The sequence below is a fragment of the Oryx dammah genome, unplaced genomic scaffold, assembly GCF_014754425.2.
Source record: "Oryx dammah isolate SB20612 unplaced genomic scaffold, SCBI_Odam_1.1 HiC_scaffold_13, whole genome shotgun sequence".
Classification (NCBI taxonomy): domain Eukaryota; kingdom Metazoa; phylum Chordata; class Mammalia; order Artiodactyla; family Bovidae; genus Oryx; species Oryx dammah.
Genome location: NW_024070197.1, coordinates 7143546 through 7171495, shown reverse-complemented (window position 1 = coordinate 7171495; position 27950 = coordinate 7143546). Strand labels below are relative to the sequence as shown.

The 27950-nt window shown below is 45.2% G+C and overlaps 3 protein-coding genes across 7 annotated transcripts in view; all 3 read left to right on the top strand.

Annotated features, from left to right (window-relative positions):
- The window catches only part of LOC120871962 (zinc finger protein 347-like), a 232281-nt gene that overhangs the window by 22052 nt on the left and 182279 nt on the right, over positions 1-27950 (top strand). The window contains exon 1 of one of the 4 annotated variants that reach the window (XM_040252057.1): positions 9988-10051. The exons of 1 other annotated variant lie outside the window; for it this stretch is intronic. The gene's annotated coding sequence lies outside the window, so the exon portion shown is untranslated. Of the gene's footprint in view, positions 1-9987; positions 10052-12188; positions 12242-25435; positions 25505-27950 lie in introns of those variants that run through there. 2 more of the 4 variants (XM_040252055.1, XM_040252053.1) reach the window with 2 other exon arrangements.
- The window catches only part of LOC120872055 (zinc finger protein 610-like), a 67943-nt gene that overhangs the window by 17826 nt on the left and 22167 nt on the right, over positions 1-27950 (top strand). The window lies entirely within an intron of this gene.
- Positions 25438-27950, top strand: part of LOC120871952 (zinc finger protein 665-like) — a 385017-nt gene continuing 382504 nt past the window's right edge. Inside the window, exon 1 of the mRNA XM_040252013.1 lies at positions 25438-25504. The gene's annotated coding sequence lies outside the window, so the exon portion shown is untranslated. The remainder of the gene's footprint in view (positions 25505-27950) is intronic.

Below are 27950 nucleotides of genomic sequence, written 5' to 3'. Positions count from 1 at the left end.
ATGATATTAGGAGAAGAGTGATAAAGGAGAAAAAATCAATTTGAGCTTTTGTGAAAAGGAGGAAGGTCTCCTGTAAGTACAGATCAGAAATTACCTGGATGAAAGAGTCACAGTCAATAATCAGGGTAGCCAGCCAGAGGTCTTGTAGTAGGGTCAAGATAAAGTCCTCAAGGCAGGCTAGAGACATATGGCCAGGTCAGGCCATTCCAAAGGAATAGCACCCCAGGAGTAGTGAACAGATGATAAGGTAAGTAAGGGCCAGTGAAAGACAGAGTGTGGGTGGCGAGTCCTGGGGGGCGGGGGCCTTGACAGCCAGTCCAATGGTGAAGAGTATAGCCAAAGTTGTGATTGGCAACAGCCACAGTGGATGAGGCCAGACAAGCATTGGACAGGGTGTGTCACTCACTGGCGGGAGGCAGGGGTGTCTTAGTAATGGTGAATTGCCGGAGCCTAGAGTCACTAAGGTCTGACAGGAATTTGGAAGCCAGGAGATCGGCCAGGCGGTGTGGTGAGAATATAGGTAGGGGTTGATCTAAAATTCGCCTTTTTTTTTGCATCTGCGTATAGAGAAGCTGCTGCTGCCAGGGTGCGTAGGCAGGGGAACCATCCCTGGGCGGTGGGGTCTAACTGTTTGGAGATAAATGCCACTGGCAGCATTTCAGGGCCTGCAGGCTGTGTGAGGGCTCCAAAGGCTATGCCCCCTTTTTCATCAGTATATAGGTGATAGGGGAGGTTGGGATTGGGCAGGAAGAGTGGGGAAGAGGACAGCAAAGCTGAGCAGAGGTTGTGGAAAGCCTTTTGGACCTCTGTTTCTGAGAGAGTGGTCCAGTAGGGGTGTCTTTTGTGGCTGTGTAGAGGGGTTTAGCCAGTGAAGCATAGTTGGGGACCCAGTGCCGGAAGAATCCTGTTAACCCCCAAAAGGATAAGATTTGTTCCCCAGTGGAAGGGGGGCAGAGGTCTCAGAGAAGGCTGAGTCTGTCAGTAGTTAGAGCCTTAGTTGTTGGGGTAATTGTTAGACCTGGTAAGTTACAGAGGTCTGGGTGAATTGGGCTTTTTGTTGAGATGCTCGGTATCCTTTAGAGCTAAGGAAGTTAAGAAGAGTAGTGGTATGTATCAGAGAGAGAGCTTGTGAGGCGCTGCAGAGCAGAAAGTCATCTGCATACTGTAAGAGGACAGTAGGGACCAAAGGGCACGTAGCCAGATCCCAGGCCAGAGCCTGCCAAAAAAAAAATGGGGGCTATCTTGAAACCCTTGGGGGAGGACTGTCCACATTAGCTGGGAGGACTGTCAGGTTTCTGGGTCGGTCCATGTAAAAGCAAAGAGGAACTGGCAGTCTGGGTGTAAGGGAATAGTGAAAAAGGCATCTTTGAGGTTTATGACAGTAAAGTGAGCCGTACTGCTAGGGATGTCAGAAAGCAAGGTATAAGGATTGGGGACAATCGGATGAGCAGGGATTACGGCCTCATTTATCAGTCGAAGGTCCTGGATCAATCGGTAGCTGCCAGAAGTTTTCCACACAGGGAGAATGGGGCTATTGCAGGGTAAGGCTGTGGGGACTAGGAGGCCCTGGCCTAAGAGACAGTCTGTGATTGGTTTAAAACCGTGTAGGTGAGTTTGAGAGATGGGGAATTGAGGGTGGCTTGGGAAGTGGTAAGGATCATGTAGTTTAATCAGGATGGAGGTGTGATGGGTTGCTACCAGAGGGATTTCAGTGTCCTAGATGGTAGGGTTGACAATTGGAGCCTCAGGGGAGCAAAGGAAGAGTAGAGGCAAGGTGAGAGATTGGGAAAATGAGAGAGGTAGGTGAATGGTGGCCAAGCTTAGCTAAAATGTCCCGCCCCAGCAGGGGAGTAGGGCATGAAGGGATTATCAGAAAAGAGTGTGTGAACAGGAAGTGGTCAAGCTGACAGGGCTGTGGCCCAGTCTGTAAGGGTCGTGAAGAAATGCCATCTATACCCACCACCAAGACCTGGGAAGGATGTAAGGTGTCCCAGAAGGAGGGAAGAACCGAGTAAGTAGCCCCCATATCTATCAAGAAATTGATAGACTTACCCGCCACTTGAAGCATTACCCTGGGCTCGGCTTGGGTTATGGGGGCCTAGGAGTCTGGGCACCATCAATCTTCATCAAAGGAGAGAAGTTCCAAGGTGGGGTATGGGGAGGAAATGTCCTTTTGGGAGCCCAGACTTTGGCCCGGTAAGGCTGGGGCCTGAGTTGCCCGGGGACAATCACTCGCCCAATGTCCCGGTTGTTTGCAACAAGGGCATGGCTTTGTTGGGGGCCAGGGGTTTGGGCATTGGCGGGCCCAGTGGCCCTCATGACCGCATTTGAAGCAGGCTCCCAGCGGTGGCTTCTGGGGACCCACCTTTTGGCCTGTGGCCGGCCGCGAGGCTGCTACCAGTGCCGGGGTGTGTCTCTCAAGGGGGTTAGCCTGGAGTTTGGCTTTTTGTTTAAGCCTTGCCTTGCAGCTGGCTTCAGCGGCTTCTTCTTGGGCATTATAAACCTTAAAGGCCATTTTTACCAGATCTCGGAGGGGGGTCGGAGGCCCATCCTCAGCCTTGGAGAGTTTTTTTCTGATGTCTGAAGCTGATTTGGATATAAAATGGCTGGCTAGGGTGGTGACCCCCGCCGGAGAATCTGGGGCAATTCGGGTATAGGTGGTGAGAGCCTCTGTCAGCCTGTTAAGGAAGGCTGCTGGGTTTTTGTTGGGGCCCTGAGTTACTTCATCTAGCTTAAGTAGGTTCACCACCTTAAGGGAGATGGTCTCCATCCCTTCTACTAGGCATTCTACCATGTACCGAATGTTGGCCCTTCCTCTCTGTCCCTCCTGATAGTCCCAGTCTGGGTCTACTTCTGGAACAGCAGCCGCTCCAGGTGGCCGGGCAGGGTCTGCTGGGTTAGCTAGATGTTTTTGGTCAGCCACCACTCTTGCCGCAGCCCAAATAGCCTTTCTTTCTTCTGGGATAGTAGTGGACCCCAGTATGACAAATACATCTTGCCAGGTTAGGGCATAAGAGTGAGACAGCTGGGTAGTTTTTGATGTAGTTAGAGGGGTTGGCCGAGTAGGAACCTAGCCGTTGTTCGATATGGGCGAGGTCTTGGAGTGAAAAGGGCACGTGGACATGGGCGAGACCCTCCGGGCCGGCCACCTGGCAGAGAGGAAGAAGAGGAGTTGGCGGTAGATTGAGAGCGGTCTGGGACCTTGTGTGTGAGCTGACAGGCGAGTCAGAAGGGGGTGGGCACGGAGGAAAGAGTGGATATTGAGGCGGAGTCACAGGAGGGCTGGGCTGTGAGGACTGTGGAGGAGGGGAAGACATGGGAGAAGTTGGCAAGGGCAGTAGAGGGGGGGTTGGTGTGGCAGGGGTGGAGGGGGTCAAGGGAGTACCAGGGGCCAAAGTGTAAGGTGGGGGGGCACCAGGTCTTCTGGAGGTACTGTGAGGGCAGAAGTTTCCGTCTCGGGCATCCCTGGGGGGGGAGGCGCTGGTGGCCCCTTTGGTGTTGCAGGGCTAGGAAGGGCCATGGTTAAGGAGAATTTCAGAGGGGGAGCAGCTGGTACATAGGGTGGGACAGGAGCACAACAGCCAGAAAGCCTGTATGTAGGGTACCTCGGACCATTTTCCCGTCCTCTGGCAGTAATTATCTAAGTCACGGAGGATGTTAAAATCGAAAGTTCTGGTTGGTGGCCATTGTGAGCCATTATCTAGAGAATATAGGGGCCACGCCTCAGAAGAGAGGAAGGTTAAGCATTTGGAGTGAATTTCCCCAGAGATATGTAGAGTTGTGAAGTTGGCGAGTAAACATTCCAGCGGTGTAGACCAGGGTTGATCGGCCTTGGAGGCAGCCTCCCCCATGGCGAATATGAAAGGTCCTGGACCAATCGGAAAGTGGGCCTGGGAGCGGTCCGGTCAGGCGTCCCTGAACGGGCGTTCAGCCAGTGAAGTGAGGAGAGGGCCACACATCCAAGGCAGACGTCTCCGAGTTGGCTGGCAGCGAGGAACAGCAGGCCTGGCCTGCAGAGGTAGGGGTCCGGACGTGGCCGCGATTTAAAAGGACCGAGACACCCTAGGAATAATTGACATGGGAGCAACACCCCCCAGAGCCCGACCGATGGAATTTACCCTGTATCCTGCCAGATGGTTGGGTAGTCCCGGCGGGGTGGCGGGGTGACCTGGTCAGGTGCAGGCTGGACCCAAGTGGGCCGCAAATTCCGCTCATCGCAGGATGGGCCCTCGCCTCGAGCCCCACATTGAGCACCAAATGTTAGGTAAGGATGACCAGGACACCAAAAGAGTGTCTAACAGGCTTTAGTGGGGAAGCGCTCCCGGGTGGGGTTCCCGGACCCGAACAAGGCAGGTCGAGGAAGCCTGCGCCTGGACCGTGTTAGAGGCGGCTTATATAAGTTTGTTGCGAGGGATGGTCAGGTTAATGGACAGGGGTTCGGATAGGTCGCCAGGGTGAGGCGTCGCTGGCTGATAGGTCCTTCTATGTGGCTGGGGTGGGGCGGCTTTAGCTGGCGAAGTGTGCTGTCATTGGTCCCCGGGATCTGGGAGGCTCCTTCCGTTAGGGACTTCCCCCGCCGGCGGGGGAGAGAAGGGGTGGCCCATCACGGTCTCCAGGGTCCAACCTTACAATAGTGAGGTCTTCCTGTTTTTGTGGTTGTGGCAAACGAAGGGGGGAACGTTGATTCTAAGCCGTAAGCAGCCTGTTTTCCACTTGTCAGATCAACTTCTAAAAACTTACATTGTCTGAGGAAGAAGCTGGGAAGAGGAGGAAAAAAGGCAAGAAAAGAGGAATGGCTCTTTCTTAGGTAAAATCATATTCTCAGTTGATTCTCAGTCGGTCCTTCCTGAAATCCCTTCTTTGGACTTACTAATCGTCTCTGACTCTGAAGTCTCCTTCCTGACACCTGTACATGCACACTCACCAGGGAACTTCCCTCAGGTCCTGTCGTCTCCACTTAGATCCCATCTCCGCATGACCCAGTGTCCTGGATCTTGTGTGGAGGGCACCATCCTGGGCAGGGCTCCACACCCACAGGTTTGAGAAGGGGTCTCAGTGCTGTTGGGCAGGGGGGATTGCCTCGGGTCCTTCTGGATGTGCAGTCTGCTCTCTGTCAATCAGGATTAAGAAGCTGTGGCTGGAAGTCAGGTATTAACATGCACAGTACCTGGTAAAATCTGGAAGTAGACCTAAAAGGGGAAATTTGTTCTAAGGTAATTGAAGCTAAGTGAGTGAGGCACTGACTTCAAAATCTTGATTGGAAATGGGATGGAAAATTCAGAGCCAGGTATCAGTGACAGTGTGCTATTCCATCATTTGTTTGAAACTGTGACATGAATCTAAATCTCTGAGAGCTGAAAATTCACTTTCATTGCCTTCATTGTTCAGATTTTGTCTTTTCACTGTGTTCATTTTGTGGTTTGGCACAGAGATGTTTTTACTTTTGATGCAGGTGAGGTTTCCTCTTCATTGTTTAACCCATAGATTCACCATTTGTTATGGCAGCTGTCTTTTTTCCACTGGGTTTTCTTAGCATCCTTGTCATTAGATTTTAAATATATGCAAATGGTTTATAAATCCGGATGTGTTTATGCCAGTACTACACCATCTGGATTATATTGTGATATGGCTTGAAATTTTAAAAAGGGTGGCCTTCATCTTTCATCTTTGTACTTATTGAAGAGTATTTTTGCAGTTTATGGTCCTCTTGAGATTCTTTATGACTTCTGGCAAGTTTTTTCTATTTCTGCAAACATTTATATTGTACGTTTCATAATGAATTCATTAAATCTGTGGAACACTTTGAGTAACTTGGAAATATAGAGTACTGAGATTTCCTGTCCATGACTACTAGATTTATTTGTTTATTTTGGATTTCTATTAGAAATGGTTAAGTAGTTTTCAGTGTATATGTTTCACCTCCTTGGTGAATTATTCCTAAATATTTCATCCATCTTTAATACAATAGTAAATAAAATTATGTGATTTTCTTTTAACATTGTGTATAGAAATGCAGCTGATTTGCATGTTGACTTTTGTATCCTGCAAGTTTGCTAAAATTGCTATTTGATGTGGCAGGAGGTTTTTTGTTTCTGTGTGGAATCTACAGTTTATACACAAAAGACCTTGTCCTCTGGGAAAGAAGGTAACTTTCTAATTTTTCACTTTGGGAGGCTTTGATTTCTTTTTCTTGTATAATTGCTCTGGTTAGGGGTTTCAGTCCTTTGTTGAACAGTGATGCAGAGTGCGTGTCCTTGCCTTCTTCCCAATCTCAGAGGAAAAGTTTTCAGTTTTTCACCATTGAAAACAATGTTAGGTGTGCTCTTTTCATACATCATGTATTTTAGTTTCAGATACTTGTTTTGAGAACAAAACAAAACCTTCAGATGGACGGAAATGTATCAAAAGTGTGAACAGAGATGAGATCTCAGGGCAGAGAGGAAAGCACATTAATAGTGGTTGGAAACCTCTTGTAATGGTACATAGAGGTGAGAGTTTACGGTGAACAACGTCAGATTCATGATCTCTGAAGAAGATATAGTTTTGGGACCAGGTACCAGGCTTGATCACTCGAGAGCTTTTGTGTAGCAGAGTTTTATTAAAGTATGAAATGGGACAGAGAAAGCTTCTGACATGGACATCAGAAGGGGGATGGAGAATGCACCCCCTCGCTAGTCTTAGCAAGGGAGATACATACTTTCTCAATTAGTTATTACAGTAAGTCAAAAGAATGTCTCAAGGTCATAAAGGTCTTACCAGACCCATGCCCTGAATTTACATTTCAAGATGACAGGATTAGTCAGAAGGTTCTCAAGGAGAAACCTGTCCTCAAGTAGGAAACATTGTTGTTATATTATCTTCAGTTCAGTGCAGTCTCTAAGTCGTGTCTGACTCTTTGTGACCCCATGAATTGCAGCACGCCAGGCCTCCATGTCCATCACCAACTCCCAGAGTTCACTCAAACTCATGTCCATCGAGTCAGTGATGCCATCCAGCCATCTCATCCTCTGTTGTCCCCTTCTCCTGCCCCTAATCCCTCCCAGCATCAGAGGCTTTTCCAATGAGTCAGCTCTTCACCTGAGATGGCCAAAGTATTGGAGTTTCAGCTTTAGCATCGTTCCTTCCAAAGAACACCAAGGACTGATCTCCTTTAGAATGGACTGGTTGGATCTCCTTGCAGTCCAAGGGACTCTCAAGAGTCTTCTCCAATGCCACAGTTCAAAGGCATCAATTCTTCGGTGCTCAGCTTTCTTCACATTCCAACTCTCTCATCCATACATGACCACTGGAAAAACCATAGTCTTGACTAGACGGACCTTTGTTGGCAAAGTAATGTGTCTGCTTAGTACAGAGTTTAAATGGAGTTGTTTTGTTGTGTAATCATCAGCTCTGGGCTTAAAGAAAAAAGTTTGTCCTTTTCTCCTCCTTGATAATTCCAGACTGCTTTCTATCCTCGAGAGCCTCAGACCCCTTTCTCCTCCTGGGGTACCCTGGACTTCTCAACCTACCTAGGAATTGACTCTCTCAGCTCTTTGGCCAAAGAGAAGTTTGTTTATTACAGTCCCAGAGGAAGCTTAACCTTTCCCAGAGTCCTCAGCCTGTCCTTCAACATGTATCATGTGTTCTTTCACCCGCCAGTGGTGCTGCGGCTCCATCAGACACAAAGGCAAGGTTTGTATCCACAACACTCGCCATCTCCCTGCTGTGAGCTGGTTGTTCTTGAGTGTGAGGAGCATGAGGTGGGCTGCCTTGCCCCCTCTTCTCTCTTTGTGGGCTTGGATCTATTGGCTACTCAATTCTTAGTCCATATAGATCAGAGCTGATGCCCCAAGCGTCTAACCCCTGATCCGGTGCTGCTTCCTCACAGTTGTCATATTTGGAAGATAGAATCAGAAAATGGGAAAGTACTGGCTGCTCTTTAATTTTATCTGGCACCTCAGAACCTGTAATGAACTGTCTTAGTCCCTGTCTGCCTCTTGAGATCGCTCAGCCGTTTCTGCTGTTCTCCTTTTGCTGCCATACATGTCAGTGTGTGTGGAATAAGCTGGTGGATGGATCTTCTGTGCCTGTTACTTAGGAGAACAGTAAGGACAGCAGTCCAACAAAGGGAATATGTGTGAATCTTTCAGGCTCTTAGCTTGGCATCTCTGGGTGGACCAAATAGACCCATCTCAAGGTCTTAGGATATGAGACCCCCATATCTCATAGTTTTCCACTCTTGTACTGGTGTATCTAATCTGGGAGTGTAGACTCTTCCTGACTTTGCCTTTTCCTTAGTTTGTATAATTTTTCCTTTTAAATTTGATTTTGAAGTATGTGGCTCTAGGGTCTGAAGTCATGTCCAGTTTCTTTGCTGTGGTAATCTGCCTGTGTTTATGGGGTAGCTCCTCACGGACTCTGTGGTGTGGGTTTACTGGGTAAGACAAAAGTTTTAAAGGAGAATAGTTTCCCTTATTCATTGTAATATTTTCCTCCTGCATACAGAATTACCACTTGAAGCTAGTTAGTATAGTGGTCAGCATGTTCTGTGATATGAGAAAGTATCTGAAGACCTTGACCTGTACATCTTATTCTGGCTTTGAGTGATGTCAGAGAAGCCTGCGTGAAGGGCACTGTGATAGTGATGTTCATGTGTACTATCACCACGCCCTTTGAGCCTCACCAAGAGGTGTAGGAACTTCTCCTGACAAGCGTACTGTCCAGGTTCACACCCTCATAGTTGTGAGGCTGTTGACTAAACTGTTGCTGATGCTGCATGCTTGTCACCTGGGTGCTATTGATCATTCTGCCTCCACACTTAATATTGTAGGAACTTAATGACAGAGCTTATGTAGTGGAGTGATAACTTCAGTGATGAACCATCATTTGTTTTTTCAAGGCATAGCTACTTCCTTTTTAAAATATTTTTATGCATTATAAATGATTGTCTTTTATATTTGCCATTAAGTTTCTATTTTATGTTACTGTTTGTATTTTATTTGCGATATGTGGGATGGTTGGTTAAGAAAGCTCCCCCACCCCTGTGGTGGAATTGGTGATCACTACTTTTTGGAGTTCTTTATGTATTCTTGATGTTAAACTATTATTGAATATATGCTTGGCAATATTTTGGTATTATAGCATACATTGTTTTTTCATTGCTTAGGATGGATTACTGCACAATATTTGATAATTAGGATGTGTGCAGTTTAGCTCTTTTTATTTTGTTGGCGTGAGCTTTTGGTGTTGTATCTGATAAATCATTGGTGAATCCACTGTCGAGAATCATTTTTAGGTTACCTATACGAAATTATGGATGCTAGGCAAACTTATTGTGATAATCGTTTCACAGTATATGTATCAGTTAATTTTTTCTCTGTAGCTTAAACTTACACAATGATATTAGTAATTGTAAGAGTTGCTTATACAACCCTCTTTATGTCACTGTTTAAAGAGTTGGGTTTAGAAAGGGGAAATAATTAAAACATGTTGGATAAAAGAAACAATAACGCAGTTTATAATCATTTAAAGTGTCTTGCTCTTAAAAGGCTGTGGTTAGTGACCCAAATGATCACATCCCTTAAGTCCTCCATCTCAGACACCCAGGTACTGACCCTGGGTTTGTTGAACTCAGCACTATGCAAAGTTTGCTGTTTTGTAGGGTGTGAGTAGGGAATAGCCCATTTCTACCCAGGCAGAGTTTTGTATTCGTAATATAGAGACTAGTCCCATTCTTGTTTCTTAAAACTGCCCAAGTTCCCAGATCCCTGAATTGCTTCAGCTTCACTAGCAGGATCTGAGCACAATAGGCTGTGAAAAACAGCTTTTATTGAGAATAAGCCCCTTTAGTCTTAAGAGGAAGTATCTTGGCTTCCGACGTAACTGGAAGCTTTTACCTGAACAGTGTTACAGACCGTAACTTAATGCTGTCAAGGTAACAGGCCCCGCCCCCTCCGCGCCCCGCCCCTGGTCGGAAGCCGCGGCTCTAAAACCAAAAGCCCTTTCCCACAGAGCCGGAAGTCGGAGAGCGCGGAGCCGAGGTCCCCGAGCGGCGCCTACGCTTCCTTCTAGAGTAAGTTTGCAGAGCTCGCCACCCCTCCAGTCCCCACCTCCGCCCCCGCTCACTCGTCCTCATGGTGTGGGAATTGCCAGCGACCTGAAAACCCTGGCACCCGGTGCTCGGTCCCGAATAAACGCTGCCGCTGCGGCCCAGTTATCTTTTCATTTGGGTTTTAAGTGTTGCTGAGGCGGTTTCGGCCCTCGGTGCGCGTAGACACCGCCTCTGGCGACATTTTCCTGCTTAACACCCTTTTTGACCTCTGGCCTCGCCAAGTAAAGCCCTCTCTCGCGAGTTGGGAATCGCGCCCGCCGCGTCGCCTTCTCGACCGCCGGAGGCAGAGCCCAGATAGGCCGCGCGCCCACTCCCCGGTCCTGGGATTCCGGCGAGGCCGCCCCGCTCCTGAGCCCCCTCCCTCCCAGCCCCTCTGTCCTCGCGTCTCCTGAGGCCCCGCAGCGGCCCCCTTTCCTATCAGCCCGTCCCCTCAGCCCGCATAGGGTAGGTGACCTGGGCCAGCCATGTGACAGCCAGTGCTGTTCCATGCCCAGTTCAACTCGGGGGAAAAGGTGATCTTCCGGTCCGGAGGCGTCTCGTTCTGTCGCCCACTCAGTATATTCAGGCGGCAGGCGGATCAGGAGAAGCAGAATCAGAAGGACTGAGAGAAATAACTGAAACTGAGGAGAAAAGCATCAGCGAGAACCAATGGGAAAACAGAATGGCTGAGGAATTGCAAAGGGATAGTCAAGTCAAAGAGATTAAGCCTTGAAAATAGCCAAGTGAGTAAAATAGAGAAGTATTAATAAATTAGGACGCCAGATCTCCAGGGACTGGAAAACAGCATAGGGAGAACTGCCCTATGTCTCAGTGATGGGAGCGGGGAGGCGAAGGGCGATGAGGGACGTCAGAGGTGGAGAGTCCCTAACTGGGTTTTGGCCGGATATGAGTCCAGGCCTCTTCGGTTAGAGTCCCGAGTTGTGTTTTCACCCGGTTGGAGTCCTGCCACAAGGGTTCAAGTCTCAATCTGAGGTGACCGGTTTTATGGTGCTGGCAAAGAAAGGTAAGGAGTAGAGGAAGAAAGGGCTGGAAGGAAGCATAGCCACATGGCCTGCCAGAGAGTGGGGAGGAAGGGAGAGTCGCAGCGAGAGAAGGGGAGTAATCTGGAGCGCAAAGAGGGAGCTGAAATGGGGGAAGAAAGAGGCAGACATAGGTATGGATTTTTGAAAGACTCAGGAAGGTTGGAGAGAGAGCATTTTGAGGGGGAACGAATTGCAGCTGCCTGGACAGGACACGTGTGAGGGAAGAAATAGGACAGGAACAGCAGGAGAGCAGAGGGGAGAAAAAGAGACACCGAGACCCAGATGAAATAGGGAGCGAGGTGAACAGAGGGGTAAGCTCGATGCAGATGTGGCCAGTTGTTTGGACACAGGTGATCTTTTTAGTTATGCAGAGGAGGATGAGAATTTCAAAACTCCTGTCTATAAGGCTTTTGTCTTTTTTTGTATTACTTGTGGCAGAAGATGACTTTCATTTGCAAACCTTGTTGAGCCTGGGGCAGTGGCTTGATATACTGAGCTGTGAGTGACCCCCTTCCCTTGTCCTATCATAAAATAGAGGTCAGGGAAGAAGAGACCTGGGGCAAGAAATAACTGACTGTAGAGTGTCACTGTATGGTAGCTTTCCTTTTTTAATGAATTTTTTTGGCTGTGCTGTGCCGTGGGCTCAGGAGTTGTGCCTCCCAGGTTCTAAAGCACAGGCTCAGTAGTTGTGCACAGGCTTAGTTGCTTGTACTTGTGGGATCTTCCTGAACCAGGGATGAACCCATGTCCCCTGCATTGTCAGGGAGATTCTTATCCACTGTATCATTATTGGGTAGCATTTTTAAAGGAACACTTTTTAAAAAACGGATTCACATTTTCTCCTTTGTTTATGAATGGTGCTTTTTGTAGCTTGGAAAAGGTCTTAATTCTTTCAATTTCTGTACTCATTTTTAACTTCAGAAATAAGCTTTTTTAGTTTCCAGTATTCTTCTCTTATCATCCTTTTCTAAATATGATTATTCTCCACAATTTTTTAAACTTTGACACCAGATTTTTAGATTAAAAATAATTCTCCGTTTTGTTTTTTGTTTTTTTCAAATTTTTTTCAGGTTCATTCCTTGCCTGAGTGCTTTCTTCCCTTCATCTCATACGTTTGAAATTTTCTTTGGTAAGTAGTAAATCATCTTAGACTATTTTGTGCCATACTTAACAAAAATGTCACCTCGTTTATCAGTTCTAATGAGATAGATGAGCCTAGAGTCTGATATACAGAGTGAAATAAGTCAGAAAGAGAAAGACAAATACTGTACATTAATGCATGTACATGGAATTTAGAAAGATGGTATCAGTGATCCTACATGCAGGGCAACAAAGGGAGATACAGATGTAAAGAACAGACTTTTGTTTGGACTCAGTGGGAGAAAGTGAGGGTGGGATGATTTGAGAGAATAGCACGGAAACATGTAAATTACCGTATGTAAAACAGAATGATCAGTGCAAGTTCAATGCATGAAGCAGGGCTCCCAAAGCCAGTGCTCTGGAACAACCCAGAGTGATCTGGTGAGGAGGGAGGTGGAAGAGGGTTCAGAATGGAGGGGCTGCTGCTGCTGCTAAGTCGTGTCAGTTGTGTCCGGCTCTGTGCGACCCCATAGGCGGCAGCCCAGCAGGCTCCTCTGTCCCTGGGATTCTCCAGGCAAGAATACTGGCATGGGTTGCCATTTCCTTCTCCAATGCATGAAAGTGAAAAGTGAAAGTGAAGTCCCTCAGTCATGTCCGACTTTAGACTCTTTAGTGACCCCATGGACTGTAGCCTACCAGGCTCCACCATCCGTGGGATTTACCAGCAAGAGTACTGGAATGGGGTGCCATAATAGTCACTAGTAGTCTGTTAATGAAGGAAAGGAAGGTTTTAACACTCAGAATGGCACCAGGCCCCTCATGCATAAAATGCATTTTGGGATAATCTTGGCAGCAGATGATTCCTCCCAGGCCATACAATGATTAACTTGAATCTTGTAGAAGGCAGATTACCATACAAATAGTTTTGTTTACATAGATTAGGGGAACAACATCTGAATATAACATACTGGTTTGTGAAGTAGGTTCTGAGCCATTAGGCGGAACCGACTTGAAGAGAGTCTGGGGTAAGTGCATAGTCCATTCACATAGTTTAAGACAAACATTTCCATAAGAAAAATGGATTGGTTAACTCAAGGTTTGAGAATAGTTAACTTCAGGTGAAACCAGGTGTCATTATGGCAACACGTATGTTAAGAGAAACCTCCTTTTAAATTTGTATAGAGAAGGAATAAAGTATCGCTAGTTTGTTTCCTCCTGCCACTTAAGAGAGATAAAAATGTCTGACACTTACAGCCTGTTTCCTCCATTTGGAGACCCCTGGCCTTCCTGCCTGTTACCCTCTCATTTTCCCCTTTTCTTTTAGAAGAATTTTGTTGCCTAGGGAAAAGGGGCATCATTCTCATTCCATAACTGCTTCCGAGCTGAAAAGGGGCGTTGTCCCTAAATTGGTGAGGCAATATATTCTCCTAACCCTCATGCCTAAGATGTCTGATCCAGGGCCCCCAAATAGTAGTTGGAAGCAGCTGCAGCAGTAGCAGGACTTTGAGTAACTATTGCAGTAAGGGGGACCCCTTCCAGGGTCCGAAACTGAGCTCTTGTCTAACACTCGGAAATGCATTTTCCGAGGAGACATATGTGCTGACAAACAAGAGATTTTATCGGGAGGGGCACTTGGTTGGAGAGCAATAGGGTAAGGGAACCCAGGAGAACTGCTCTGCCACACGTTCTGCAGTCTCAGATTTTATGGTGATGAGATTAATTTCCCGGTGGTCTTTGGCCAATCATTCTAATTCGGAGTCTTTGCTGGTGGTGCATGCATCGCTCAGCCAAGATGGATGCTAGCGAGAGGGATTCTGGGAAGTGGACAGACACTGCCTGTCTCCTTTCAACCTTTCCCGAACTCTTCAGGTTGGTGGTGGCTCATTAGTTCTGTATTCCTTATCAGGATCTCCTGTCATAAAACAACTCATGCAAATGGTTACTATGGTGCCTGGCCAGGGTTGGGGGTTTCAATCAGTGTGCTTCCCCTAACACAGCCATTTGTAACTTAAAAGCTTTCATGCAACTAGAAACAAATCCAGTTACACAGGTACAGATGCAGGGAGCAAACAGCAAAAACAAAACAATCAGAATTATTGTAAGTAAGATAGTTTTCCACCATGGGGCACTAGTTAACATCTCCCAAAATGAGGCAGTTGAGGCTTCAGGAATATCCATAGCCTCAATCATCTTGTTCATGTGTTTAATAAAATGAATAACATTAGTGCTCATAACAGGTATATATGTACAGCACTGGGTATGAATAATGGCAGAAGTTCCTCCTTGCGCAGCTGTCAGAATAACTAAACCTAATCTGTTTTGTAAAACCACCTTTCTCATTTGTGCTTGTTCAGTATTAAAAGCTGAAATAGCTTTCTGAGAATCTTGTAATGCCTGTTGAGTAAAATTAGTCAAAGCATCCACTCGTAGCATAACATCTGTAGTTCCCAAAGAGGGAACAAAGACTGCAGCCAAATAATCATATCAGTGAAGTACAGACCTTGCCCACCGAATTTTAAGGTGAGGTAAATTATCAGGCTTTTCTGGAAGCTCTGAAAATATAAAGCCGTGAGTAAAGGCTAGACCCAGGGTGCATCTCCCTATCCAACCAAGGGGAAGTGATGCCCGTAGGTAAGAGCCACATATCCAGTAGGTCCCGTTTGGAGCAAGCCAGCTGACTGAGATATCCAGGCCCAATTAGTGCCTGGCCAGACAAAGGCAGGACCTGAATTGGGGTTGGAAAACACGGGAATGATTACCTTGCATACATGCTGAGGCAAAAATCCCAATTGTTTCCAATCATTGTAATGAAGTTGTTGGCTAACTTTTGGGGATGGCTCTGTTTGTTCTCAGCATATAGGGGCAGTAGATACTAGACGTCCTTTTTCAGGAGTTAGCCATATAACCTCATCCCATATTTGATAAACGTCAGGTAAAAAACCATTAGATCCAGACCTATTTTCCTTTATGTGTAGCGAAATAGTCATTAAACCGAGACAATGTATAATCAAAATTAAAAGTCACGTTATGTCCATAGTTAAACTACAAAGTGTTGCACCAGTCCATTTCAGGGTTGGTAGATGTCATCAGATGAAGAAGAGGCATCACTTATGATTGTTGTGGAACGTATTCGGAGATATGGAGAAAGTATTTTTCTTGAAGTGGAGATGTCCACCACAAAAGCCTTTCTTGATGAAGAGGGGAGCACTCCACAGACCCAGCAGTTAGACCCATTGTTGGAACGCAGCATAGGAGTGAGCCCAGGACAGGAAGGCATTGTCTTGAGGATCAAAGGGCACACTCAGGATTTTTGGAGTCAGCAGGAGTAGGCTCACATAGATTATCAAGTCCATCTGAAAAGTACAAAGTCAGAGCATAGAAAGTAAAGACATAAAATGAAGTCACTTAGTTCTGGTCAGGGTGCCACCTCTTAACTCAAGTGTAATGTACCCAAGAATCAATTCTTGGCACTTTGACAGCTGTGGAAGAAGAAAGAATAATCTGGTAAGGGCCTTCCCAGAGGGGCTTGAGGGATGGGCCCCCGGATCTCAATGTTTTTATGAGGCCCTCGGTTCCTGTCTCAAATAGAGGCTTGCTTGACTCAGAGGCTGGGTCAGGAGTCATCTCCCGGAGTTCTGTTATTGCCTATTGAAAAGCTTAGAGCTGAGTTACATAACAAGTTAATTCCAAGGCTTCAGGGTCTATAACGATGTCTGTGCATAAGAAAGGCCTTCCATAAATACATTCAAAGGGGAACATTCCCTCCTTTTGGGGGACAGTTCAAGCGCTCATTAAAGCTGTGGGTAGGACTTTAATCCAGTTGTCCTGCGTCTCTTGAGTTAATTTGCACAGATGTCTTTTGATAATGTCATTAGATTTTTCAACCTTTCCTCAAGATTGGGGTCTCCAGGAACAGTGCAAGTGATATTCTATTTCTAGAGCTTTAGATACCCCCTGAGTTACAGCAGCTTTAAATGCGGAGCCATTGTCACTCTGAAGGCTCCGTGGCAGCCCCAACCTGGGGATGATTTCATGGATTAAAATCTTTATACCCTCCTTAGCTTGCTTAATATGACAGGGAAAAGCCTCAATCCATCCAGTAAAAGTATCTACCCAAACTTGTAAGCAACAATATCAATTAGCTTTTGGCATATGAGTAAAATCAATTTTCCAGCCCTCTCCAGGATACTTTCCATTTCGTTGTAATCCAGATATTGCTAGCTTCTCAGTCTTTGGGTTATGTTTCTGACGGACCTCACACCTTTTGATAACGTTCTTTAAAGTTATCATTATATGTTTACCTTCAAACAAATGAGAAGCCATCTGGTAAGTACTCTCTGCACCCAAATGAAAACTCTGGTGTAAACCCTTAAGAATTTTCCATTGAGCATTTTCAGGAATTATTAATCATCCATCCTCAGACTGTAACCATCATTTATGTGTAATCTTTGTTCGTCTTTTCTCATATCTTTCTAATTTTTCCTCAGTATATTACGGTTTTTCCTGTTCCACAGGATCTGTCCAGATCAAAGGCGTCTACAGTGAAGGGGTTTCATAAAGTTCCAGCTTTTCTGGCTTGAGAGTCAGCCAGCTGATTACCTTCAGCTGCTTTACTCCCATCCCTGCTGTGCCCACTGCAATGCAAAACAGCTACTTTAGGATAATATATAGCAGTTAAACGGAGAAGGTAATGGCACCCCACTCCAGTAGTCTTGCCTGGAAAATCCCATGGACAGAGGAGCCTGGTAGGCTTCAGTTCATGGGTCGCTAAGAGTCATACACAACTGAGCGACTTCACTTTCGCTTTTCACTTTTATGCATTGGAGAAGGAAATGTCAACCCACTCCAGTGTTCTTGCCTGGAGAATCCCAGGGACACCGGAGCCTGGTGGGCTGCCGTCTATGGGGTCGCACAGAGTCGGACACAACTGAAGCATCTTAGCAGCAGCATAGCAGTTAAAAGTCTCTCAATCTCTCTGAAATGGTTAATAGGTTCTCCTGTTGCTGTTTTAAACTGTCTTTCTTTCCATATTGCAGCATGAGCATGTTTAGTCAAATAAGCATACTTAGAATCCATGTAGATATTTACTCGCTACCCTTTGGTTAACTCTAGAGCTCGGGTCAGAGCCACAAGCTCCACTAAGTGAGCACTGGTTCCCTGGAGGAGAGATTTTGTTTCTGAAACCTGTTCAGCAGTCACCATGGTGTAACCTGCTTTACGCTTTCCATCCCGAACAAAAGAAGTGCCATCTGTAAATACTTCCATGTCAGGATTGTGTAATGGGGTATCCATTAGATCCTCCCAAGCTGCATAGTTTAAAGTTAGGAATTGGGAACAATCGTGATCAGGTGTTTCATTTTCCTTCTCAGGAAGGAAAGTGGCAGGATTTAAATGTCCACAGCCTTTAAGCTAAGTTACTGGTCCTTCTAACAACAATGACTGATATTTAAGAAGCCTACTGTCTGTCATCCAAATATTAACCTTAGAATTTAAGATTCCACTCACATCATGAGAAGTCAGGACAGTAAGATTTCGTCCATTAATTATTTTTAAAGCTTCAGGTGCTAATAAAGCCGCTGCCCCAATTACTCTTAGGCAGTGGGGCCACCCATGTGAAATTAACATCTAATTTTATGCTTAGATAAGCAATAGGGTGCTGGTGAGGCCCTTGGGCTTGTGTCAAAATTCCCAAGGCCACACCTTTTCTTTTCTTTTTTTTTTTACACACCTTTTCTTTCAGTGACAAACAAATTAAATTCTGACCCTGTGGGCAAGCTCAAAGTGGGAGCTTGCAGTAGGGCAGTCTGAAGAACCTTAAAAGCTGTTTGAGTATCTGGAGACCAAAGCAGTTTGTCTCTTTGGACCTGCTGAATTTCAGCTATAAGTTTATATAAAGGCCAGGCAAGTTCCCCATAACCCGGAATCCAAATATGACAGTAGCCTGTGATTCCCAGAAATCGTCTCAATTGTCTTAAAGTCATAGGTAGGGGATGATTTAGTACGGGTTTAATTTTCTCAGGGGCTATGGCCCTAGTCCCTTCTGATATGATTAGGCCCAGATATCTAACAGATTGTTGACAAAGCTGAGCCTTTTCTCTTGATGCCTTATAACTGCAGCCTGCCAGAAAGTTTAAGAAATCTTCTGAGGCTCCTGAACAAGCTTCCTCTGTCTCAGCACAGAGCAAAATATCATCTACATATTGTAACACCACTGCTTCGGACTATTAAAGTTTTGTAGATCCGGTGACAAACTGTCCAAATAAGTGAGGACTGTCACGAAGTCCTGGGGGCAAAACTGTCCAGGTTAACTGAGAAGCTGGCTGCATAGGGTCTTCAAAGGCAAATAGAAATTGACTTTCCTCTGCCAAAGGCACAGAATAGAAAGCATCTTTCAAATCAATTACTGAGAAATATTTGGCTCGTTCAGGAATTTCAGACAATAGAGTATAAGGATTAGGCAGCATGAGGTGTAAAGGAACTACAGCCTCATTTATTATTTGTAAATCTTGAACTCGTCTCCATTTACCATTTGATTTCTTTATACCCAAAATAGGAATGTTGCATGGACCATTACAGGGAACTAATAGTCCCTGCTCCTGTAAGTTTTTGATAATGTGTTTTAACCCTTAACCTCATGTTTCAGTGGATACTGCTTCTTATGTGGAAATAAGTGGGACTTTGAGCTTGACAACTACAGGAATAGCATTTTGTGCTCGACCCACAGATTTTCCATCAGCCCATACTCTAGGATTTACAGTTGTTCAACTAAAGGGAGAGAAAGGGAAGGCTCCATATTTATGAAAACAGAGGCATGGACCTTGTTCAGTATATTCCTCCCCAAAAGGGGTGAGGGAGACTCTGGCAGAATCAGAAACTCGTGTGAAAATAGCCCAGAATCTCAGTTACAACATAAAGAATAACTGAAATAATACCCTTTGGTTCGTCCAGACAGTCCCATTACGGAAGTGGATCAGGAAGGTAGTGGGCCAGGGGCTTCGGTAAGTACAGACTAAGTTGCCCAGTATCTAAAAGGAAATCGATGGCTTGGCCCCCCACAGTTATTAATACCTGGGGTTCCTCAGGTGTAATTAGGACAGGAGCTTGTGTGGGGACCCCCGGTCACCTTCAGTCCTGCTTGTCTTGAGAGTCTGACCCCAGGTGTCACTATGACAACCCAGTATTTTAAGAGAAACCTCCTTTTAGATTTGTATAGGGAAGGAAAAAAATATTGCTAGTTTGTTTCCTCCTGCTGCTTAAGAGAGAAAAAAATGTCTGACACTTGCAGCCTATTTCCTCCCTTTGGAGACCCCTGGCCTTCCTGCTTGTTACCCTCTCCACATCTTGTAATAAAATAGACATATTTTCAACTGTGGTTTTACCAAAGACATGAATTGTGTGTATGTGTTTATGTGTGCACACACAAATGGCTATTTCTGGTCTCAGCTCTTTACCAGAGGATAATGGAGGTATGACCTTAGATCTTGTGAAATTAAAGGCATTTCTTTGAGAAATGGGAAAATAAAAGAACATTTAACATGATAAAACCAACAAAATGCTTCATTTTTCCCTGTCAAAAAAAGAAAAACACCTAGTTTAACTGGTTAGTCTAATGGTCTGTTTTCTCCATTTTCTATGATCAGTGAAAAAAAGTGAGCTGTGCGGTGATATGAAGATGTTTCCCTCAGGTCCCTTTGTGACTTTTCTGTGCAAATGAGGAAGGATGGGCTGGATTGACCTGGAACCTTCCAATAGAGCCTCTCTCTTCATAATGAAAAAGATTACTCAGATCATATTTCCAAGATGAGCCCTTACAATGTTTTTTGTACCAGTGGATGTATATTTGCAATTCTGTATTTTTAAAATATTTTACTGCAATTGTGTAATAAAGGAGTACCTGCTTGGTATCAGTTTGACCCAATCTTGAAAGAAAAGTTTCTTTTGCTCAGATACATGACAGATGTTCCTGGTCTTAAATGGGATGGGCAGTAAGGACAAACTTGGCCCACTTGCCCTTCAGCCTCCCATTTCAATATTCAGTTATACCCGGTTCTCTTCACTCAGCTCAGACCTTCTCATAAACGGCTTCTCTCTGGGCCTGAGGGAGTGCACTTGTAACATGCAGATGAGAGACTAGACTGGAATCTCTGAGCGTGAGCAACACTGACCCCTGAAATGATTAGCCAATTGGCTGTGTGTCTGTGTGTGGCAGTTCTGGATTGGAGGGAGTTTCTGGTGGTAATTAGAATTTTAAATAGATCCCAGTCCTCCCTGAATGAAAAACGAAAACGAAAACTGTAGGATGGAGACAGGATCACAGGCTCAGAATTAGATGACTTCTATGAATAAGGCTGAATCTAAAGGGAGATTTTTTTTTATATCCTGATATTCAGACCTCCACTGGCTTTCATTTGTTCTTGGGTCAAAAGCTTGACTCCTTGCTGTTTCTCCACAGCCCTCTGTCAAGCTCAGGGCCCTGTCAGTGTCTGCAGCCTCATCCTGGGAGTTGACCTTTTGCTCATGGTTCAGCCTGTCCCGGTCTCATTTACCTTTTCTCTGTTTCCAAATACCCAAACCATTTCTGTCTGACATTGTAGTTCCTTTTCTCACCTTCAGGTCACCGTGCCTCAGGCCCTTTGTCACCCTTCAAGTCTAGGCTCAGAGAGGTCTTCCCATGCCCTCCTAACAGTCTCTCTCATGTTACCCAGGTTTATTGCCTCTGTATCAGTTGCCATCAGCAAAAATCAATGCCCTTCTTCATGGGTTATTTTGAGTCCTTCCTGGTTCCCCTGTTTTTAGGGCTTATAGTGTTCCTCTTCTTCCCAGCATGGCTACAGTACCTGTTACTGGAAATGTCTGTAGATGACAGGACTATGGGTTGGGCTGAATAATCTTCAGGGAAGACCAAGAGAACAAAGCAGGTGATGAAGATGTTTCCCATGTTCTGGACATTTCAGCTGTAATTGATCTTTACCCCATGTGACTACTTAATTACTCAAAAGATGAGCCAAGAAATATAGGAAGTCCTGAAAAGCCCTACAGAACTGGTGTCCTCAAGCAGTGGGCTTAGATGTCCCCATGTTTAGTCTGCTGGGTTTCATCCTCTGCAGCCCCCAGATCTGAGCTCTGTCCATCCAGGACCAGTCACTATCGTGGACAGCAGCTTTGCCATCTAGGAGTTCATGTGCTCTGTGTCAGCGTTGTAATTTCAGTGCGCTGAGGATGAGCAGAAATCCAAAACCTAATGGGGCAGGAAGGAGATGCTGCCCCCTATGCCCCCCGAGACCTAGAATATCTTCCAAGTAGGTGTGGGTGGAGAAAACAGGAAATAGACCTGGAGACCCTTGCTTTGAGACTTCCTCATCTCAAATGCCTTTGTACATGGACTCCATAATGTCCCCAGGTCGTGGCAGACTTTCCCCGGAGGGCCAGTCTCTTGATTTTCATACTGCATGTGGAGTGCCCTTTGGATGGTAGCTCGTGGGCACTCCTCTTGTGATCCCCTTTGCCAGGAAACCCCTGTGCACTTTAGTCTTGCTTAGTCTAGTCATCAGGGAGGAGAGGTAGACAAATGGGGAAAGCGGAGGGAGCCTGGTGGGGTCTGCAGGAGGGTTGTGGCAGTACTTGGGGGCATCAAGGTGAGCCCAGTGAATGGAGCGTGTGCCCATCCCAAGTGTAGTTGCAGGGACAAGGGGTGTGTGGATCTGTTGGAAGAGAATGTCTCCGTTCAGGCTGGAGCACCTGGAAGGGGGTTTGTTGGAGAGCCCGCATGGAGTGGTTTGAGGTTCTACTGCCTGAGCTCGTGTTCCCCAGGACAGCAGTGCTGAGGCTGACGTGCCTGCACAAGTTTGATTTGACAACTCGTGACCACACGTGAGCAGCAATGAAGGATGTGGAATTCAGCCAAGAGAAGTCTTTTCCACTGTTAGAACTGTGCCCTGGGCTGAGCCCACAGGTACCTGTGGGTGCAGGAGGATGGGAGCCTTGGGCTTGAGGGGCTGATTCTAGCAGGTGTCCCCAGCATCCACTCCACTCCCTGGCTTTTGTTGGCTCTTTTAGCAGTCAGGCAGCGTAGAGTAACAGGGAAAATCTCAGGTCATTTTTTGCATCAACTTTGGTATGATTGTGTACTTGGGGTTGCAAGTGCAGAAAGGTTCATGTGCATTTGGGACAATGCCAAGAAAATCTGGAGTGTTTCCTTGGAAGATGCTGAGGTCTCAGTGGGCATGTGCATCATTGGAATTATCCCTCTTTTTCATAGTCTTTGGAGATTTCGATGTTTGACCTGGATCACTCACTGTGAAATGAAAATATGGTGTCTTGTGTCTGTGGATCCTTGGGTGTCCTCTTTTATATTTTGCCTCATGCATGAGCTATCAGGGCTTGGAATGCTTTATGTTTGTATAAGAGCATTAGAGGCCCATTTTGGGCTCTGTTGATACTGTGTTGGACACCATGAAAGTTTTTAAGTTTGTTTGAGTCCTGCTCGGAAAATAGGAGTACTGGACCTAACAGAAGCAGAAGATATTAAGAAGAGGTGGCAAGAGTACACGGAAGAACTGTACAAAAAGGATCTTCACGACTCAGATAATCATGATGATGTGATCACTAATCTAGAGCCAGACATCTTGGAATGTGAAGTCAAGTGGGCCTTAGAAAGCATCACTACGAACAAAGCTAGTGGAGGTGATGGAATTCCAGTTGAGCTGTTTCAAATCCTGAAACATGATGCTGTGAAAGTGCTGCACTCAATATGCCAGCAAATTTGGAAAACTCAGCAGTGGCCACAGGACTGGAAAAGGTCAGTTTTCATTCCAATTCCAAAGAAAGACAATGTCAAAGAATCCTTCAAAGAATGCTCAAACTACCGCACAGTTGCACTCATCTCACATGCTAGTAAAGTAATGCTCAAAATTCTCCAAGCCAGGCTTCAGCAGTACGTGAACCATGAACTCCCTGATGTTCAAGCTGGTTTTAGAAAAGGCAGAGGAACCAGAGATCAAATTGCCAACATCCTCTGGATCATGGAAAAAGCAAGAGAGTTCCAGAAAAACATCTATTTCTGCTTTATAGACTATGCCAAAGCCTTTGACTGTGTGGATCATAATAAACTGTGGAAAACTCTGAAAAAGATGAGAATATGAGACCACCTTACCTGCCACTTGAGAAATCTGTATGCTGACCAGGAAGCAACAGTTAGAACTGGATATGGAACAACAGACTGGTTCCAAATAGGAAAAGGAGTATGTCAAGGCTGTATATTGTCACCCTGCTTATTTAACTTCTATGCAGAGTACATCATGAGAAATGCTGGACTGGAAGAAACACAAGCTGGAATCAAGATTGCCAGGAGAAATATCGATAACCTCAGATATGCAGATGACACCACCCTTATGGCAGAAAGTGAAGAGGAACTAAAAAGCTTCTCGATGAAAGTGAAAGAAGAAAGCGAAAAACTTGGCTTAAAACTCAACATTCAGGAAACTGAGATCATGTCATCTGGTCCCATCACTTCCTGGGAAACATATGGGGAAACAGTGTCAGACTTTATTATTTGGGGCTCCAAAATCACTGCAGATGGTTACTACAACCATGAAATTAAAAGATGCTTACTCCTTGGAAGAAAAGTTATGACCAACCTAGAAAGTATATTGAAAAGCAGAGACATCACTTTGCCGACTAAGGTCCATCTAGTCAAGGCTATGGTTTTTCCAGTGGTCATGTATGGATGTGAGAGTTGCACTGTGAAGAAGGCTGAGCGCCGAAGAATTGATGCTTTTGAACTGTGGTGTTGGAGAAGACTCTTGAGAGTCCCTTGGACTACCAGGAAATCCAACCAGTCATTTCTGAAGGAGATCAGTCCTGGGATTTCTTTGGAAGGAATGATGCTAAAGCTGAAGCTCCAGTACTTTGGCCACCTCATGCGAAGAGTTGACTCATTGGAAAAGACTCTGATGCTGGGAAGGATTGGGAGCAGGCGGAGAAGGGGATGACCGAGGATGAGATGGCTGGATGGCATCATGGACTCAATGAAGATGAGTCTGAGTGAACTCCGGGAAATGGTGATGGACAGGGAGGCATGGCGTGCTGCGATTCATGGGGTTGCAAAGAGTCGGACACGAGTGAGCAACTGAAGTGAACTGTAGGTTAATATCACAGAATGCTTGTTATAAGGTGGTCCTGCTTGGTAGGGATCTCTGGGCCCAACCTGAGAAGAGTCATAAAGTTCTGTGACGTAGGGGAGGATGGCTCCAAAAAATCAGAAGGCAGCGATGCCACAGTGATCTCAGCCTGGAGGCTTGTCCTCTAGAAGATGCAGCTGCCCGGCTGGGTTCTGTGTTATCCACTCCTGTCCCTCCCAAAATAAGCACACATACATGCACAGTACAGAAAACACAGAATCTTAACTGCACTGTTGTTGGTAATGTAAAGGGTACTGCTGTGTTGGAAAATAAAATGGAAGTTCCTTAACCAATCAATATAGAACAGGCCTACAGTCTGTCAAACCCTTTTCTGACAGATTTCCAAAGGAAAAGCAATCAGTTTTTCAGGGATATGTCCACAGTCCCATGAGTGTGACTGGATTTGCAGTAACCAAGGCATAGACACAGCCCAGATGTGTCTTGACAAAAGAATGGGTTACAAAAGTGTGGTATAGAAATATTTATTACATACTGTATATTCATGAACTATTTTTCCTCTGTATATAAATATAAAAATCAAGGATCCTGCATTTATGCCAGAATTAATGAACCTAGAGAACATTATTGCACGTGAAACAAGCCTGACAAAGGAGGACAAACCGTATGTGGAAACTAGACTTGTCAAACTCATACAGCCATCGAGTGATAAGACTGTTACCAGGAGGTGGGTAGAGGGGGAAATGAGGCACTGGTAGTGAAAGAGTAGAGATTTTCTGTTGTACAATAAGTACGTTCTGGGGATCTGAGGTACTGCCTGTTGCTGGTAGTGTTTCCATATCCTTGAAATATACCCAGAGAAAAATAATACAGTGTAGTCATAGGTGGATGTGTAACTTACTCCACTATATAATTACTCAGTGTATGAGTCTATCACATGATCACTTTGTATACAGTACATTTATACCATTTTTGTTAGTTATACCTTAGTAAGGCTGGGAAAGAAAAAGAGAGTTGGGGGGTGCTTTTCTCTGAATGGTGCTCAGTCCAGGCTTCACGTTTCATTGATGACATATTTTGCATACACATGTGCGGGAGTCCAGCTTCAGCAGCCAGGGAATCAGCCTGAAGAGATGAGCGTTGTCGGTGGAGAATGATGCAGCCTCTGACTCAAGGTACGGGACTGCACGTTTATTTCAAGCTTCAGGTTCTCCTTTATACTTTTTTTTTTTTCTTTATACTTTGACAAAAGCATTAGGTCAGAGGTTTGGCATTTTCAGTTTCCCCTTACCCAGATTTATTGTCTCCATAAAACATTGTGGCCCTTCAAACAGAGTTTCTGCTTCAGCGATTCTCTCAGAATCCTGTTTATTTTGACTTGTGATTACATTTTAACTCATGCTTATGTTGGGCTGCATACCACATTCCTCAGTTATTTCTTAAATTTCTAAATCCTGTCTGCCCTTAGTATCCTAAGCACACTATCTCCTAAAAAGGCTTCTAGCTATTAATATCTCTGAAATTCCTAATCTGTATAAGCTATAGTAAAACATGCTAGCACTACCACATTCCTTAAATTTTTAGGTTCTAACTATTCTTCAGTTCGGTTCAGTTGCTCAGTCGTGTCCAACTCTGTGACCCCATGAATCACAGCAGGCCCGGCCTCCCTGTCCATCACCAACTCCCGGGGTTCACTCAGACTCAGGCCCATCAAGTCAGTGATGCCATCCAGCCATCTCATCCTGTGTCGTCCCCTTCTCCTCCTGCCCCCAATTCCTCCCAGCATCAGAGTCTTTTCCAATGAGTCAACTCTTCGCATGAGGTGGCCAAAGTACTGGAGTTTCAGCTTTAGCATCAGTCTTTCATAGAAATCCCAGGGCTGATCTCCTTCAGGAATGACTGGTTGGATCTCCTTGCAGTCCAAGTGACTCTCAAGAGTCTTGTCCAACACCACAGCTCAAAATCGTCAATTCTTCGGTGCTCAGCCTTCTTCACAGTCCAACTCTCACATCCATACATGACTACTGGAAAACCATAGCCTTGAGTAGACGGACCTTAGTAGGCAAAGTCATGTCTCTGCTATTGAATATGCTATAAAGGTTGGTCATAACTTTTCTTCCAAGGAGTAAGCATCTTTTAATTTCATGGCTGCAATCACCATCTGCAGTGATTTTGGAGCCCCCCAAAATAAGGTCTGACTCTGTTTCTACTGTTTTCCCATCTATTTCCCATGAAGTGATGGGACCAGATGCCATGATTTTCGTTTTCTGAATGTTGAGCTTTATGCCAACTTTTTCACTCTCCTCTTTCACTTTCATCAAGAGGCTTTTTAGTTCCTCTTCACTTTCTGCCATAAGGGTGGTGTCATCTGCATATCTGAGGTTATCGATATTTCTCCTGGCAATCTTGATTCCAGCTAGTGTTTCTTCCAGTCCAGCATTTTTCATGATGTACTCTGCATAGAAGTTAAATAAACAGGGTGATAATATGCAGCCTTGACATACTCCTTTTCCTATTTGGAACCACTATGTTGTTCCATGTCCAGTTCTAACTGTTGCTTCCTGACCTGCGAGCAGATTTCTCAAGAGGTAGGTCCGGTAGTCTGGTATTCCCATCTCTTTCAGAATTTTCCACAGTTTATTGTGGTCCACACAGTCAAAGCCTTTGGCATAGTCAATAAAGCAGAAATAGATGTTTCTCTGGAACTCTCTTGCTTTTTCCATGATCCAGCGGATGTTGGCAATTTGATCTCTGGTTCCTCTGCCTTTTCTAAAAACAGCTTGAACATCAGGAAGTTCACAGTTCACGTATTGCTGAAGCCTGGCTTGGAGAATTTTGAGCATTACTTTACTAGCATGTGAGATGAGTGCAATTGTGTGGTAGTTAGAGCATTCTTTGACATTGCCTTTCTTTAGGATTGGAATGGAAACTGCCCTTTTCCAGTCCTCTGGCCACTAATGAGTTTTCCAAATTTGCTGGCATATTGAGTGCAGCACTTTCACAGTATCATCTTTCAGGATTTGAAAAAGCTCAACTGGAATTCCATCACCTCCACTAGCTTTGCTTGTAGTGATGTTTTCTAAGGCCCACTTGACTTCACATTCCAGGATGTCTCGCGCTAGGTGAGTGGTAACACCATTGTGATTATCTGGGTCGTGAAGATGTTTTTGTAGTGTTCTTCGGTGTATTCTTGCCACCTCTTCTTAATATCTTCTGCTTCTGTTAGGTCCATACCATTTCTGTCCTATATCGAGCCCATCTTTGCATGAAATGTTCCCTTGGTATCTCTAATTTTCTTGAAGAGTTCTCTAGTCTTTCCCATTCTGTTGTTTTTCTGTATTTCTTTGCATTGATCACTGAAGAAGGCTTTCTTATCTCTTCTTGCTATTCTTTGGAACTCTGCATTCAGATGCTTATATCTTTCCTTTTCTCCTTTGCTTTTTGCTTCTCTTCTTTTCACAGCTATTTGTAAGGACTCCCCAGACAGCCATTTTGCTTTTTTGCATTTCTTTTCCATGGGGATGGTCCTGATCCCTGTCTCCTGTAAAATGTCACGAACCTCATTCCATAATTCACCAGTCAGTCTATCTATCAGATCTAGGCCCTTAAATCTATTTCTCA